Raw genomic sequence first — 16,362 nt, forward strand, 5'->3', positions numbered from 1 at the left:
TATCATTTTAAGTTGCATGTGAGGGGATCCCTGGGTGGCGCAGCGGTTTGGCGCCTGCCTTTGGCCCAGGGCGCGATCCTGGAGACCCGGGATCGAATCCCACATCAGGCTCCCGGTGCATGGAGCCTGCTTCTCCCTCTGCCTATGTCTCTGCCTCTCTCTCTCTCTCTCTCTGTGACTATCATAAATAAATAAAAAAAAAAAAAAATTAAGTTGCATGTGATTACCAGTGAAATTGAGCATCTTTCTCCTTGTGAAATCTTTGATCTTTTGCCCATTTTTTAGAAGATTTATTTATGTATTCACGAGAGACACTGAAAGAGAGGCAAAGACATAGGCAGAGGGAGAAGCAGCTCCCTGCAGGAAGCCCAATGCGGGACTCGACCCCAGGACCCTGGGATCACAACCTAAGCCAAAGGCAGATGCTCAACCACGAACCACCGAGACATCCCTCTTTTGCCAATTTTTGTATTGAGGTTTATACAGTGGGTTTAATGTGACCCCCAAAAGATACAACCATGTCCTAACCCCCAAGCCCCATGAATGTGACCTTTTTGTAAAAGAGTAATTGCAATTAAACTTAGGATCTTGAAATGAGATCATCCTGGATTATCTGGGTGGGCCCTAAATCCAACTGTAAGTGTCCTTTGAAAACTAGAAGAGAGAAGACACAGACATAGAGGTAAAGCCATGAGAAAACTGAGGCATAGATTACGCAGTCACAACTAAAGAATGCCCAGAATCACCAGAAACTGAAAGTGACAAGAAGGGATTCTCCCCTTTGGAGAGAGTGCAGCCCTGCAACATCTTGAACTGTGAGAAAATAAGTTTCTGTGTTTTAAGCCACCCAATGTGATAATTTGTTAAGTACCCCCAAGAAAAGAACACTGGATCTGTTTCTTATTGAATTTTAACAACTATTTATATATAAACTCTTTTGTCATTGATGTAAAGACTTTTCTCAGATGGCCTCATCTATGGTGTTTTTGCCATATAAAGCTATTAACTATTTTTTTCTCTTTTTTTATTAACTATTTTTATAGACTGTTTAAAATGTTCTTCTTTCATGTTTTTTGTCTTCAGTAGTTTATTAAGGCCCTCCTAAAGTTCCAAAATATTCGTCTACATTTGTTCTAATTCATTTTAATTTCATTGTTTAATGTTTAGTTCTGGAATTTATTTTGTTATATTGTACAAGGAAGAGATTTTTACAAATGAATAAACAAATGTCCCAGAAACATTTATTAAAATGCTTCTTTTATGAGAGACAAAAATTCCTAAGTATATTAGTCTCTCTTCAGTTTTGAATTCTGCTACATTGATAATGTTTACCTCCTCTTGCTCTCATACCATTTGGCTTTAATTTTTATCACTTTGTTATAAATTTAATGTCTATCAGTATATGTACCCCTCAGAACTCATCCTTCGCAAATATTTATTTGCATCTCATCTAATTTGTCTTGTAAATGAACTTAAAGAATTGCTTAGTCATTTTCCAAGAAAATTTTTATTAGAATTTTAACTAGAATTGTAATAAGTTTGCAAATCAATTTCAGGAGAACTAAAAGTCTTAAAATAGTCATCCTGTCCAAAAATATATCTTTATATTTATTCAAGTCTTCTTTTATGTAACTCAGTGAAGTTTTTTTTTTTTTTTGTAAAGATTTTATTTATTAAAGATAGAGAAAGAGAGAGAGAGAGGCAGAGACACAGGAGGGAGAAGCAGGCTCCATGCCCGGAGCCTGACGCGGGACTCGATCCTGGGACTCCAGGATCGCGCCCTGGGCCAAAGGCAGGCGCCAAACCGCTGCGCCACCCAGGGATCCCCTCAGTGAAGTTTAGATATCTTTTTCATACTGTGTCAGTTATTTAATGAACAGGATGCATACACACAAATATATATTTTTTATTTATTTTATTTTTTTTAAAAGATTTATCTATTTATTCATTCAGAGAGAGCGAAGAGAGAGGCAGAGACACAGGCAGAGGGAGAAGCAGGCTCCCTGCAGGGAGCCCGACGTGGGACTCGATCTTGGGTCTCCAGGATCACACCCCGGGCTGCAGGCGGCGCTAAACCGCTGCGCCACCGGGGCTGTCCAATATATATATTTTAAAATTTTTTATTCATTTGTGTATTTGTCTATTTGTTTCTCAGATATTTCTCATATATTCTGTTTTTTCATATATATGTTATTTCTCATATATTTGTTTCTCAGATATTTCTCATATATTCTGGCCACAAAGTTTAGTGTCCATCAGATCCATTCAGTGGGCCAGGAAGTGTGCTCTCCCTCACAGTAAAACATTGGCCTTTGTGGGAAGGGAACTCACTGAATTTCAGTCATGGAGTAGAGCAGATGAGCTCTAAGTGCTGGGGCGAACTTGCTTATAGAGACTTCAGAAAGGGAAACCTCCGAACCATCCTGACAGTTCTAGTTCAGTTGTCCTCTCTAGAACTTTCTATGTACCTGGGCCCATCTCTGGTCCAGTGTTAAAAGGAGGAACATTGCAGAAGAACTGGCAAGTCGACTCAGTGTCTTCAGTGGAGCCAAGAAAGAGTACAGTATCCTGGATTCCTGTCCCTAAGTAGTTACCACATTGCTGTCACCCTTTGGGGAAGCCAGATGCCTAAGGAGCATCAAAACAATCTGTTATTGGACATAATCATCTACAAATTTGTGGTACACAATTTGTACTCTTTTTATTTTAAGATTTTATTTATTTATTCATGAGAGAGAGAGAGAGAGAGAGGCAGAGACACAGGCTCTGTGGAGAGGGAGAAGCAGGCTCCACGCAGGGAGCCCGACATGAGACTCGATCCCGGGACTCCAAGATTACACCCTGGGCCGAAGGCAGGTGCTAAATCGCTGAGCCACCCGGGCTGCCCCAATTCCTACTCTTAAATAAGAGTGAGATATTTTCTTCCCCCAAATGATCAAAGACATTCTGGTAGATGAGTCTCCTTGGCATCAAACAGAGCCTGCCAGATTGGAAAGGGACCATCTGGGGATGTGGTGATAACCACTCAGAGTGAATGCGGTCAGTTCTGCTCCTTTCACTAGGACTTATGAATCATGTAAAGGAGGAAACTTGAAGAGAAACAAAGCCAGGAACTGAATTCCTTCCCAGAAGCACATGGGTTGACAAAAAACCTTTCAAAGGCTGGGATGAGTGGAAGGAAGAGCAACTTCCCTCAACAATTCTTCTCATCTCCTCTGGGATTAAGATTCCCCCCAAATAGCCAATCATTCATTCAAGAAGTATTTATTAAGCACCTACTATATGCCAGACACTCATGTAGGAGCTGAAAATAAGAGACAGAACAAAATACACGAAGTCCCTGGCGGAAGGGATCTTTCTTCCTAGTGATGGGGCAGGGAACAAAACAAATAAATACAGGATTTCATGTAATGGTAAGTGTTACAAATAAAGCAGGGTGGGAGGCTGGAGCAGCACTGTCCCACAGAACTCTCTGTGATGATGGACATGTTCTAGATCTGTGCTATCTAATAAAATGAAGGCAAAACTTTAATCTAAATAACCACACCTGGCTGGTAGCTAGCCTATTGCACAGGGTAGGGTTAGAGTGTGCAGGGGGGGCTATTATTCTAAGAGGAGTGGCCTGGGTGAGAGCCTCTGAATAGAGGAAAATTGGAGAGAAGCCTGATTAAGGCTAGGGCATAAGCCATACTGCTCTCCAGGGGCTCAGAGCTTTCCAGACACATGGAGCAGCAAGAAAAGGGCCTCAGGTGGAGAGAGGCAAGGAGGCCAGGGAACTGAGTAGTGGGGGCAGGGCGGGGACAAGGGAACTGACTGGGGACAGATCATCAAGGACTTTGGGGCCACATAAGGGCTTTGGTTTTACTCTAAGTGGGATGGGTTTAAGGTAGGAGATCTAAAAGAATGAAGAATAGGGCTTCATAAAACCCTATTTATGTAAACATTGGAAATGCTTTCTTTGCTTTGACTGTATCTTATTAAGCCCTGCTTTTCACACATGTTCCCATCTTTGTTCTGACTATAATCATCTGATAATGAATAAGACAGCTTCAAAATAAAAGCAGCATTTATTAAATGTTTTTAAAGACAGGTTTTGAAGAAGGAGGAGGACAGTTGGAAGAAAAGTTCCTCAGAACATACAGAGCAATCAAGAGAAAAATCTAACCCTCCAATGTACCAAATAGGCACTTACCAAGGACCTGTGATCAGTTACCCATCTTCTCCATATTCACTCAATCTCACATCAGAGCTACTACAAAATAAGACGTTTCCCTTTCCTCTGCTTGCCCATCACTGGGATCAGAAGAGAAAGAAGAGGACGTAGGCAATTTATAACTTAGATAGTCACCTCCTGCATATTTAAAAATTGGCTAAGGAGCCAAACACTGGGTGTCGGGCAATTACTTAAACGCAAATAGAGAACACTAAAAGAGTCACGTAATGCACACACTATCTCAGGGAAATAAACACCTCGTTATTCCTTCATTGGTATAGAAACTTCACAACATCCCTTGAGCAAACAGGTGTCCTCAACATATTAAAATGACCTAAATGATTAGACATAAACAGCAGTCCCGTTTATAAGTCAGACATGCACCAGGCTTCCAATCCTGCTTTTTGCCATGTGTTAGCTTTGCAACACTAGGCAAATCATTTACAGTCTTCAGTTCTCAATTACATTATTTGTAAAATGGGAAATAAAAGCCCTGTCCAGAGGATTACATAAAAGAACATCAAAGACAACACTTGGTGCCTCCTCAGTAAGTGCCAGTGAACTTAAAGATGTGTAAAGGGATGTCATTTATAAGTATGATTCACAGTCCAGCAGCGATAGTGCTGGCAATTTCCATCTTTGAAAGGAAAAATGATCATTAGACATAGGTTGGTGGTGCGCTTCCCTGGCCAGAGCCAGACTGGGAGGCAGGAAGCACGGCACTCTTCGTGGAGGCTGTTGCTGCGATACACACCCTGAGGTCTGGCTGCAAGGAAGGCTCCCAGCGGATGTCTAGTCAGCTGCTTGTCTTTTCTGAGCTAGTCAGGCAATGTGATTAGCATACTCACATTTTTTAAAAATAATAAATTTATTTTTATTGGTGTTCAATTTGCCAACATACAGAATAACACCCAGTGCTCATCCTGTCAAGTGCCCCCCTCAGTGCCCGTCACCCAGTCACCCTCACCCCCCGCCCTCCTCCCCTTCCACCACCCCTAGTTTGTTTCCCAGAGTTAGGCAGTTTTAATGCAATTTAAAGGCAGAGCCAGGTTTATCAAACCTGCCTCATTCATGTTGCTCATGTTACACGGATAACAGAAACCCACTTTCTCCTGGACCTCAGATAACTCCCTTGATGTCAACGGGGAAAGAAGCAGGCTCCCCCAGGCTTGCACTCTTCTCCCCTTAATGTCTGCAAATGGCTTATTTTCTCTTTTTGCTTTGTCCATGTTCTACTATGTAAATATTTCCCTGCGCGAACTGCCTAGGGCAATGGCTACAAAAGCAGCTGCCTTTGTTTACTTCAGCACCTCTGAGCACATGATAAAACCCCCAGAGCATCACCCCCAGGGATGCTCTTCTCATTGTTCCCTTTGCTTGTGGCCTCTAGGAGGCAGGCCCCAGAGACTTCCTCAATGCTTCCACTGGTGCTGTGGGTAAATGTAGGGGCAGCTTGGAGACCAGTGTTTTCGTGGCTCAAAGTGTGACTCACAAAGCAAAAGAATGGAGTGTTCATTGATTCAGTGTTCCACCTGCTGCTGCATAAGGGGTTTTTTCCCCCCAACTAGTTATTTTTTTTCTTTTTAAGTTTTGCTTTGTTTTTATCTAAATGCCAGTTAGTTAACATACAGTGTTGTATTCGGTTTCAAGTGGATGATATAGGGACCCAACCCAACACTTCCATACGTCACCCAGTGCTCATCACAAGTGCATTCCTGAATCTCCATCACCTATCTCACCCATCGCCCTGCCTGCCTCCCCTCTGGTGACCATCGGTGTGTTCTCTACAGTTACGAGTCTAGGGCTCTCTTACTACAGGATAATTCTGTGTAATCAAGGCAGCCATGGAAGAATGGGTGCCCTTCCCCCTTTTTTTTCCAACAAAACTTTCCTCCTTTACTGCCATTATGGAAAGGAGCTGCTCAATGATTCACACAGGCATATACATAGACGGACGGCCAAGGAGTTCCTAAAGTATTCCTCCCTTCCCTGAGATCTCTCTTAACTCTTTAGTTCAAGAAAACATGGAAATTGTGGAATTCCAGGCTCAGTAATTGGGTTGATAAGTTAAATACTGGGGGACAAGAGGGACTTCTTGGTTTAAAACCTCCCAAGTATACTATTGAATATTCCACCAATATATGAGAACAGATCTGGGCCTAAAGCAAGTCACGAGGATGTCAGATTTCATCCATCCAGACTAGTAGTTCTTTAAAGGAAGAGACTGGGTTTGAGTTCATCTCATATCCTTAGTCCCCAAGGTAATCTTGGTCACTCATTCAACTAACAGCTATTTTTACCTACTTAATAGTAGGACTCTCCCTAGACTCTGTGCGTACAGAAATTCAAGGCACAGTTCCTCGCCATCAAGAAATTTTCCATTCAATGGAGCATCCAAGCACTAATCAGATAATTATTTTATAATGTAATAAAAGCTATGTACTGGCACATGTTATTATGGTAATCTGAGATAGACTGGGATCTAAACTGACTTGACCTGGCAAAAGGTGGACAAGTAAAGCATTCATAGACTAAGGAATTAGCTTATTAAGGCCAGAGCAGGAACTCAGTACACACTGAAATAAAAATAAACACGTAGTGCACGAGAGCCTTTGGCACAACTGTGCCAGCATCAGAACAAAATAAACAAAAGCAATAACACGAATGGATTTCCAATGGCTTCTATAACTGTCACACCACCAGAGCCAACAGTCAAACTCAAACTTGACCATACGTGCTGAAGTTAAATTGTTCAATTTCTTCCATTAGCTTTTGGGTGTGTCACCTCTCTGACATTGTCATCCACTACAGATTAGCACCAAGGAGGAGGGTATAAATGCACTTTCACCACTTGACAGAAATACATGATCACACCTGATTACATACAGCAGTGTATTCTAAAAGGCACTCCAAGAGATATCAATAAGTGTTCATCAAAAAGAAAGTTCATGGATGATTAAGATGGGAATACAGATGTCACTTTCTCACGATCTCCACTGCTCACCACGTGGTCCAAGTCACCATCTTGTCTCACCTGGACATTGCAGTGGTCTTCCCAGTTCTACCTCTACCTTACAGGCTCTTCTCCAAACAGCAGGCAGAGTAATCCTTTCCAAAGATAGGGCAGATAATATCACTCAGGGGCTTCTCCCCAGCCCCTCTGTCCCTACAGCGCCTGGCCCATGTCCTCTCTTCTCTCATCTTCCACCACACTCCCTCATTCCACCCCAGTCTACTACAACATGCCAGTACTCTTTTGCCTCAGGGCTTTTGCACTTGCTATTCTCTCTGCTTAGAATGCTCTCCTCCCTTCCTCATAACTGACAGCCCTCCCTTACTTCCTTTTGGTTCCTTCACAAATGCCACCTCTATGCAGAGCCCTAGATCGCACTATCTAAAACAGTGCCCCCACATCATCACATTCTGATTCTATGCTGTTTTTATTATCATCTTCCATTATCTGATAACATGTTATATATATATTTTTACTTGTTTATCATTTGATTATCCCCAGAAAATGTAAACTCCATGAGAAAAGGAACTCGTATTTGGTTCTTGGCTAAATTCCCAGTACTTTCTAAAAAATGTCTGACACTTTCTAAAATTATCTGTAAAACAAATGCCTGAATGGAACACTAAATTAAGCAAAACTGAATCTTTTGATTGTTGTTACTGCTTTTACAGGCCTTCTCAGGACCTTTGACATACTACTCATGCTTTGTGTGCATCTTTCCTCCATTAAGGGGAAAAAACAACATCACCCATGCTTATCTGACCCTGCAGCCCAAAATATCTTACGTGACAAGCATTCTCAGGACACGTATTAGGGTATCCTCACCAGGAGTGAGATGCAACAGGGGTGAAAACATTTTCCTGGTGTTGCCACAAGGGAAGGTTCCCTCAAGAAAGACAGAGGCCTTCTCTTGTGATCAATGCAATTCCTCCAATACGGGAGTAGGATGAACACCACTGCCTCTCAGTATGAACCCAGAAGCGAATTAATTCTGATGTTTCTTGGTCTAATTTTGGGGAGGCAAATTAGTTTGATGCTGCCACTGAGTAGTCGCCTGTTCCTGTCCTGGCCAGTTAGGTCTGCAGAAAGACGCCCCCTCTGTCTTGTCTCCATCAGCAGAATGGAATCTGTAACAGCCCCGCAGGCCACTCTTCATATGGAAATACTCACTGGAAATATTCAGGGTAGAGGAAGGAGGACAAAATACATTTCCTTATTGGAAATGCGCTTTACTTTACCCTCTCTCCATCTCTTTCATATAATTTGCATGTAATCATTTTAAGTATTCATCATTAATAATTACCTCTGCTATAGTCCTAAGGAAATCACATGTGATTCTTTAAGAAAGGTCTAGGAAAATAAAAAATAGTGAAAGAACTTGTCATTCAAAGGACCATTTAAAAAAGTAACTCCAGGATCCCTGGGTGGCACAGCGGTTTGGCGCCTGCCTTTGGCCCAGGGCGCGATCCTGGAGACCCGGGATCGAATCCCACGTCGGGCTCCCGGTGCATGGAGCCTGCTTCTCCCTCTGCCTGTGTCTCTGCCTCTCTCTCTCTCTGTGACTATCATAAAAAAAAAAAAAAAAAAAAAAAAAAATTAAAAAAGTAATTCCTGGGCCATGGTACCATTCAATCCAGTCCACATTTCTGAGTGCCTATGGCCTGCAGAAGCTAAGCAGTGGGAGAACGGGTGGTAGGAGCCGGGTGGAAGAGCAGCCTGCTCCCTCGGAAGTCACGCTCTGGTGGGACTCCACCCTCATGACAATTAGCTGGAATACACAGTGGGGCATGGCGTGTGCATCCGGAGCCAGGGCAGGAGGAGGAGGGAAGGGGTCCATTCTCTAGCCTGCTAGAAGGCAGAAAGGTCCACAGGGCGAGGGTGGGCTCTCCCTTAGAGCTGATTCTATTTTGAAGCAATGCCAGTGAAGCAATCTGAACCAGATTTTGAAAGACCCATTATGAAATGACCAATGTCTTGGGCTTTAACAGAGTATTTGGGACATCTGGGCTTTGATGACTAGCTCATCATGTCTGCAAGGACAAACGATGATAACTACAAAAAACGCAGTAAAGTGGATTATGTTTCTCCTGGCTGAAATGGTTTCATATTATAAATTGAGCTTTTGGTCCTAATGATTTTGTTGTTGTTGTTGTTAATAGAATAACATTTATTTATTTCTTAAAATGTTTATTATACATGCTGTGCTCATGGAAAATCAAGGCCTATGAAGGGACTCAAGTTGGATGTAAAGTGTGTCCAGCCGAGCCGGCTACTTCACGCTCAGCATCACACTGACGCTTTCTTCCCCTTATAGGTGGCCGTCATTTTCTTCATTTCAGCAATAGCTTTGCCTGGATTCAGCCCCTTGGGGCAGGTCCTTGTGCAGTTCATGATGGTGTGGCAGCGGTACAGAGAGAACGGGCCCTGCAGCTTGGCCAGGCGCTGCTCGGTTAAGTCGTCTCTGGGGTCGGTCACCCAGCGGCGGGCCTGCGCGAGAGCTGAGAGCCGCAGGCCCCAGGTGTGGGTCTCCATCCGCCAGTAGCTGGGCGCTGGGGCTGCAGCAAGCACAGAGGATGCACTCGCACAGCCCGTCCAGTTTCTGCGGTCTTCTGCGGGCTGAGATGCTGCCGCTTGCTCTCCTGGGATTCATCCTTCTTCTTCAAATAAGGCCCAATGGGGATCCCTGGGTGGCGCAGCGGTTTGGCGCCTGCCTTTGGCCCAGGGCGCGATCCTGGAGACCCGGGATAGAATCCCACATTGGGCTCCTGGTGCATGAAGCCTGCTTCTCCCTCTGCCTATGTCTCTGCCTCTGTGTGTGTGTGTGTGTGTGTGTGTGTGTGTGTGTGTGACTATCATAAATAAATAAAAATTTTAAATAAATAAATAAATAAATGGCTCAATGGATTTGTGCTGAGCATAGAAGTTGCTCAAGTCAGGAACGAGATCCTTTATCACATGCACATGCGGCAGAGGGTGGATTTTGGAGACTTTGCTGAGGTTGGTGTGGGTCCTGCGGGTGCAAGCAGCGTGTTGCCTCCGTTGGTGTCCGTGGCACAGGAGCCACAGATGCCTCCTCTGCGTGGTCTTCGGAAGGTCAAGGTAGCGTCAATTTCATTCTAAATCTTGGTTAAAGCACCCCACACCGTAGGACCACCTTTATTCAATCCATTTCATGAGTCTGCATATGAGGCGTGTCTGCAGCCCTGCCTGGGTCCCGCCGGTGGACCGCACACCTCTTGATCCGGGGAGCGGCGCCCACAGGCCCGCAGGGGGCTCCACCGAGCCGCGGCCGGAAGCGGCGTTTCCCGGGGTCGCTGCGCGCCGCCATCTTGGCTCCAGACGTCACCTGGCCCCAATGACTTAAAAGATCCTAAAAGGTTTTCTAAATGTCGATGGAATCAATAAGGTTTATCTGTTCTCTTTGTCCCTCCCTCGGTGCTTGTTTCCTCTCTTGGTACGGAATACAGAAATCGCAACACAGGCGGGATTCCATCCCCTGCGTGCCGGATGGCGTCGCGTCCTGCCACGTCCCCTGTAGAGGACGTTAACGTTTGAAAGTCATTTCACACACGTGACCTCCTAGGGTCCTCCCTTGTGCTTAGAGCGGATTTCATAGACAAAGAAATGGAGATGTGTCGGGATGGCCCAGAGTCACAGAAGGCCAGTCCCAACTCATGTGAAACTGAGGAAGTCTGTTCTCTTTCAGCTGCCCAGTGGGGCTGAACTCCAAACACTCATGGTCTTGGCATCTTTATGGCAGCGGGCAACACTGTGCCTGCTTTCCAGTGTGCTTCAGCCCATCCCAAATTCCTGAACTCGGTTTCTATTTCTCCACCCAATGCATATTAAGAGGCAAATGGAGATCAAGGGAGCTCCTTACCAGCATCAGTACCAGCGGGCTGCCGCGCTGCTCACACCCCCAGAGGGCACTTCTGCACGACAGCCTCGCAGCTCTCTGATCCACCAGCATGGTTACTAGAGGCTTGCAGGACTGCTTTTTATTGTCCAGTCCCAAATGTTAACTTCACAAACCTTGAAGGTCTGCTGAGTTAGATTAATAGATCCTTTGGGATCATGCCTTGACTTGAAAGGCAGCCTGCCTACTCACTTGGCGTGCAAACACAGAAATTCTACCCGCGTGTATTCCTATGCAAGCTGTGCTGCCACAGACTTCCATGCCCCACTTCCTGCAGGCTCTGAAAGGGCCTATTAGGGATACTCCATGCCCCTGATGTCCTCCTCTGCTCCCCACTGGCCCTTCCGGCTGCACTGACATGCTCACACAGCTGCTTTCTGTTCAACAGCATTCTCTGTTGAAGGATCTCGAGAAACATAAAAGGAGGTCTTTTATGGTGTGCACGTTAGAAAATGCTTCACTATTTGGTACTTGGAGACACCATTTACAGATGTTAGGTGGTTTAAAATGCTGTGGGCAGTGGTTTCCCAGAAGAATAGTCAGTAATAAGCTATAATCTCTAATTATTATTCTATTTCTATGGAAAATAGACATCCTGTCTTGAAATATCTAGGCACAAACCATTGTATTTGTTTCCTATATATTAGATATAGAAAACCCTAAGAACTCCACACACACACACACACACACACACACCTAATCGATAGATTCAAGGTCTATTAATTTCCTAGGGTTAATTGCTTTGTCTCTAAAGTCAACAGGACAATGGTGAAAACAAGAAGCCAACACAAACACATAGCTCATTAGTTAGTCAACCTCTTCTCTGTCTACAAAATGACAGACAACCAAATGAATTTTTTTCACTTCAATTCCCCCAGGTAACAAATTTTCTCTGTTTGCTTTAAGATGGAATACTCAACCCACATTTTATTTCTAGTTGATCCCTAGGTCAGGTAGCAACAGATGATTTAAAGCTTCAGCTTAAAATCAAAATATGCCTTTTATGCCCAAAATGTTAAATGATTTTAAGGTTATCCAATGAAAAGAAACCTTTTTTACTCTACAGGATATAGATATATCATTCTTCCAGAGCAGAAAGGTTTTTCCCTCTACTATGGTGAAAAACAGAATTTCAAGGACACTTGTGCTTAAAATTTTTTTTTGCAATATTTATTTATTTGAGAGAGAGAGAGAGAGAAAGGCAGAGAGAGAAAGAGAGAGAGAGCGAGCGAGCATGGAGGGGGGCAGAAGGAGAGGAAGAGAGGGTATCCTTAAGCAGACTCCCCTCTGAGCACAAGCCGACATGGGGCTCAATACCAGGGCCCAGAGATCATGACTTGAACCAAAAGCAAGAGCCCAATGCTCAACTAAGTGAGCCACTCAGGCGCCCCTGTGCTTTAAAAAAAATCATGTAAAATTAAAGAAATTAAAATAAGTCTTTAGAGCAAGTTCTGCAAATGTTGCCCATGTCTTTCATTTCCGATAAGCTTAGTGTCTGAACCACACTCTCTGTTCTCATATTCCTTTCATTGCCCTTCCATGCATCTCTTTTCAATTCTTTTGCCTCAATCCCTCTTTTTACATCCCTCTTTGTACCAACATAGAGGACCTCATTCTCATGTTAGCCCTCTTTATGGACCACATTATAGAACAGAAGTCAATTTATTATTTTCATATTGTTGTTTACTTTCGTGTCTTTTAGTACTTTTTCAAAAGCAAGAATTCTTAAAGATGCTTTCCTAATGCTTAAAAAAATCCTTAAGCTGCTTTCACGTCACATAATCTTCTGTCAGTACCCTGCCTTCTGTTGATCATGGGTCACTGGCTCTTTAATTTAAAAAAAGGCTTTCTACATTCAATGTAGACAAAAATACCTCCAAAAAAGTATCTTGAAAACCAAATATCTTCAACACTTGCCTACTGAGTTGTGTAGGCTAAATGTGCATGACCTTTCCTGAGAATGTGTTTTTTTTGCACATGATGTAAAGTTTAAAGGGATCTGCAGATATTTTATGTTTTTCAAGAATTAAACATTATTTTTAAATGGCTGATCTTAACAAAACACTGTAAAAATTCATTCTTTTGATAAAATTGCTGCCTTTATGGATTTTCAAATACTCCTCACATATTTTATGTAATCAATTCTTAACTGCCATAGTAGCGAATGAAAATGTTACTGAAAACTGAGTGCTTGAGGTGTTATTTGCCTTGTTATGTCTAAATAGCAAGTGGACTTCTGTGCCAACCCATTATTTGATGGCAGCATTTCATAAACCATGTTCAGTGGAATAGAGGTTGAAGAAATATTAATAGGTGTTGTTGTATATTAAACATGTAGAATTCACAAAAGCAACAAGACCTCATTACTCTCAAGTTGTTGGAATTAGGCAAAAAGTTTGTAATCTTCACATTTTGCAACATTCTGTTGCACTCAAGTTAGAGTACTTTGAAACATTAATTATTCCATTTTTGGATCACTTACTGATTTTCATAAGAAACCTACTGTTATAAGTGTTTATTTTTCCTTTGGATTATTTGGTCATCTCTGGCAGTATTAATTCCTTTATGTATTCATTTTTCTGAACTACTTTAACTCAAGTGTTTAGCTCATTTCTTGAGCATCTATTAGTGATCTGCAAATACATTCATGCTTTTAACATAACAAAAGATATTTATTTTAAGCCTTTCGGCTATGTGTCAGCCACTATTCTAGGCACCCAAGATGCAACAATGACAAGCAAGATCCCTGCCTTGTGGAGTTTTCATGCTAGCAGGGGGAGAAAGACAATAAATTATAAACATACTAAAATAAATAACCTAGTTTATTAGAAGATAATCTATGCCATGAAAGATAAATAGTAAAGCAAGGAGGATAGAGAATGGGAAAGGGATGGGCTGTACTAATAATTAGGGAATTCAGGTTAGGCTTCATTGAGATAAGATTGGGGCAATGACTTAAAGGAGATGAGAATCATCCAAGAGGATAAATGGAGAAAGAATGTTCGGGGCAGCAGACAGAACTCAATCCCCAAGTCAAGATCATTCTTGGCATATTCAAGGAACAACAAACAAGGAGGCCAGAATGGTTGTAATAGAGTGGTAATAGGGAAAAGTGGAAGATAAACTCAGAAGTGTAACAAGGATCAGTTGATGTAAAGCCTCATGGACATTAGTAAGGACTTCAGCCTTACTCTGAGTATGAGAGGAACTGCGCAGGGATCTGAGCAGAGAAGGGACATGATCTGACTTCAGTTTAAGATATTTTTTCCGGCTGCCCTGCTGGGATAGATCCTAGAGAACCAGAATAGAACCAGATACCAGGCAGGAAACTACTTTAGTAAATCAGGAGGTTCAGACAGGGGTTGGGGGCAGTAGTAGAGGTGGTGAGAAATGATCAGATTCCAGATAGGACTTGCAAGTGGAGGCACAAAGACTTCCTGATGTGGAGTGTGAGAGGGCAGAGAGGAAGGGGAAGGATGGATTTTTTTTTTTTTTAATCAACTGCAATGGGGGTGGGTGCAGAAGCAGCAAGTTTGGATAGCGGGGGATCAAGAGTTCAGGTTTTGGACACATTAAATTTTAGCTACTGATTAGACATCCAATAGAGATGCTGAGTATGTAGTTGAAGTAAAGGGGCCAGAGGTCTCAGTCAAAGTTATATACATTTGAAAGTCAACAGTACAGGAGATTTTTAAGTAATAAGCATGTATGAGATCACCAAGGGACTTAATGTAGGCAGAGAAGAGAATAAAGAAGAGTGGAGAGAAGGGAGGGGGGGATTGAACTCTGGATAACTGAAAGGTTAAGAGGTTGGAGAAAAGAGGATAAACTAGTAGAGTAGATGGAGAAGCAGGAGGGGCCCAAGACAGTGATTTCACTGAGATTTAATGAGGAGAGTTTCAGGGAGGTATGTGTCAGTCAAGAACCAGTGAGGAGACTCAATTGAGAGAATTCAATTGAATTCTTGATAAATTCTTGAATTCTTGATAAATATTTATCAAGTATGAAATTGTTAACCAGGTAATAAAAGGGGAAAATAGAACTATAAGGAATTGCAAGAAAAAAACTATGACCTCTAGGTCTGGGGGACCAAAGGAATGGTGTTTCAATTCTCAAATAAACTTAGAGGCAGGGCCCCACTGAGCTGAGCTCAGACTCCAGATAAGCAGGTGCTGCTCAACTGGTGCTAGTGTTTCTGAGTTCAAAGGAGGGACTTTGTGGGTCTGGGAACATTTTCCTAATAAGATGCTGTCAGCCACCTGGTATTAGGTCTCTGAGGATGCTATGATGAGGCAGTGTATTGGTTTCCCAGGGCTGCCATATAAATTACCACAAACCTGGTGGCTTAAGACAACAGAAATTCATCCTCTTACAGTCTGGAGACTTGAAGCCTGAAATTAAGGGGTCAGCTGGGCCATGCTCCCCATGAAGGCTCTGAAGGGGATCTATTCCATGCCTCTCTCCTAATTTCTGGTTGTTGCCAGGAATCCTTGGCATTCCTTGGCCCTGAAGACACATTATTCTGATCCCAGGCTCTATCTTCACATGGTCTTCTTATAAAGAGAGCAGTCATTGGGTTTAGGGCCAAACCAGTAAAACCTCATCTCAACTAATTACATCTGCAAAAACTGTATTTTCAAATAAGGTCACATACTAAGGTTCTGGCAAGACATGAATTTTAAAGGGACACTATTCAATCCAGTATAGGCAGGTCCTGCAAGTATTGAAACAACTGCCAACTGTAATAATATGTGGCAACAGGAGGGAATGGTCACTTCTGGAGTGAAGATGTTTCACTAAGTCATGACACTCATGAGAACCACATGTGGACAGAAAGCCAATAGGAAGTGACTCAGGAGGAGCAAGCCCATTCTTCTTCCACCAGACTCTCAGTCTCCCTCTAGCATCTCCTATTGGCAGAACCTAACATGGAGCCATCTCAGAAATCTAGTTTGTAGTCCCATCAATATCAATACAAGCAGAATATAGAAAAGTAATCTTGGAGCTGAGAGACAATTATCTTAGCAATTACCACAAGGAGCTAATGATCAATCATGTCAAAAAGTTGCTGACAGGGAACTAAAAAGATGAGAATTGATCATTGTCCACTGGATTTAGCTTTAATTGCTCCATGATCAAATAAGTTCAAGAAGTGCTATTCCAGAGCTTTCTGTTGGACCAGCCAGGCTTTTCAGCACTTTGGCCAGCTCCTTTTCAATA

General features: G+C 42.8%; 1 protein-coding gene and 1 pseudogene across 1 annotated transcript in view; both read right to left on the minus strand.

Moving 5' to 3' along the window:
* Nucleotides 1–16,362, minus strand: part of SV2C (synaptic vesicle glycoprotein 2C) — a 207,706-nt gene that overhangs the window by 164,551 nt on the left and 26,793 nt on the right. The gene's annotated exons all lie outside the window — the stretch shown is intronic.
* On the minus strand, nt 9,375–10,046 carry LOC112653996 (succinate dehydrogenase [ubiquinone] iron-sulfur subunit, mitochondrial-like; annotated as a pseudogene).

This window comes from Canis lupus, chromosome 3 (assembly GCF_003254725.2).
Source record: "Canis lupus dingo isolate Sandy chromosome 3, ASM325472v2, whole genome shotgun sequence".
In the NCBI taxonomy this organism is placed as follows: Eukaryota; Metazoa; Chordata; class Mammalia; order Carnivora; family Canidae; genus Canis; species Canis lupus.